Consider the following 2,053-nt stretch of genomic DNA (forward strand, 5'->3'; position numbering starts at 1 on the left):
CGTCTTTAGTAAGTTTTGAAATCAGGAATGTAATTCCTTTAACCTTTTTATTTTTAAGATTGTTTTCCGCCGGGCGCGGTGGCTCAAGCCTGTAATCCCAGCACTTTGGGAGGCCGAGACGGGTGGATCACAAGGTCAAGAGATCGAGACCATCCTGGTCAACATGGTGAAACCCCGTCTCTACTAAAAATACAAAAAATTAGCTGGGCATGGTGGCGCGTGCCTGTAATCCCAGCTACTCAGGAGGCTGAGGCAGGAGAATTGCCTGAACCCAGGAGGCGGAGGTTGCGGTGAGCCGAGATCGCGCCATTGCACTCCAGCCTGGGTAACAAGAGCGAAACTCAGTCTCAAAAAAAAAAAAAGTAAATAAAATAAAAGATTATTTTCACTACTCAGGGTCTCTTACAACTCTAGACTAATTTAAGAATTAACTTTTCTAATTTACACTCCCACCAGCAGTGTAAAAGTGTTCCTATTTCTCCACATCCTCTCCAGAATCTGTTGTCTCCAGATTTTTTAATGATCGCCATTCTACACGGATTCCTCAAGGACCTAGAAATATAAATTCCATTTGACCCAGCAATCCCATTACTGGGTATATATCCAAAGGATTATAAATCCTTCTACTATAAGGACACACGCACACGAATGTTCATAGCAGCACTGTTTACAATAGCAAAGACCTGGAACCAACCCAAATGCCCACTGATGATAGACTGGACAGGGAATATGTAGCACATATATACCATGGAATATTATGCAGCCATCAAAAACGATGAGTTCGTGTCCTTTGTAGGGACATGGATGAACCTGGAAATCATCATTCTCCACAAACTGACACAAGAACAGAAAATCAAACACCGCATGTTCTCACTCATCGGCGGGTATTGAACAATGAGAGCACTGGACACAGGGAAGGGAATATCACACAGTGGGGTCTGTTGGTGGGGAAATAGGGGAGGGACAGTGGGGGGCGGGGAGTTGGGGAGAGAGAGCATGGGCAGAAATGCCAGATATAGGAGAAGGGGAGGAAGGCAGCAAATCACACTGCCATGTGTGTACCTATGCAACAATCTTGCATGTGTTCTTCACATGTTCCCCAAAACCTAAAATGCAATTAAAAAAAAGAATTGACTTTTCCATCTATACAAAACACAGCTTTGAGATTTTGGTAGGCTTGCATTAAATTTATAGATTGCTTTGGGTAATATTGACATTTTAGAAATACTAAGTCTTATAATCCACATATATGGGATGTCTTCCTATTTATTTATTTTGAGACAGGGTCTCACTCTATTTTCCAGACTGGACTACAGTAGCATGATCTCTGCTCATTACAGTATCTTGCAACCTTTGCCTCTCAGCCTCAAGAGATCCTCCAATCTCAGTCCCTGCAAGTAGCTAGAACCACAGGTTCATGCTACCACACCCAGCTAATTTTTTTTTTTTTTTTTTCTGGTAGAGACAAGGTTTCAGCATCTTGTTCAGGCTGGTCTTGAGTGCCTGAGCTCAAGTGATCTGCTTGCCTCCACCTCTCAAACTGCTGGGATTATAGGTGTGAGCCACCAAACACAGCCACTTATTTAGATCTTCTTTAATTTCTTTCAAAATGTTTTAAAGTTTTCTGTGTACAAGTCTTTCATCTCCCTCATTAAAATTTTTGCCACTATTTTGTTCTTTTGGATGCTAGTTGTTGTTTTTTTAACTGGATGTTATTATAGATAGAATTGTTCATTAGTTTTCTTTTAAAATTTTTCATTGCTGGTTTATAGAAAAATAATTCACTTTTGAGCATCAATCTTGTACCCTGCAACTTTGCTGAATTCATTTATTCACCTTAGGAGCTCTTTTGGATTGGAGAGTGTGGGCCTTTCTACCTATGAGATTGTGTTATCTACAAATAGAAATAGTTTTACTTTTTCCTTTCTGATTTGAATGTCATATATCTATCTATCTATATACAGATATCAAATCTATGTATCTATATATGTAATTGTGTCAGATTTCTCTGGTTAGAACTTCCAGCAATGTTGAATAGCAGTGGTGAAAGCAG

Source organism: Saimiri boliviensis, chromosome 1, assembly GCF_048565385.1.
Source record: "Saimiri boliviensis isolate mSaiBol1 chromosome 1, mSaiBol1.pri, whole genome shotgun sequence".
NCBI classification, from domain to species: Eukaryota; Metazoa; Chordata; class Mammalia; order Primates; family Cebidae; genus Saimiri; species Saimiri boliviensis.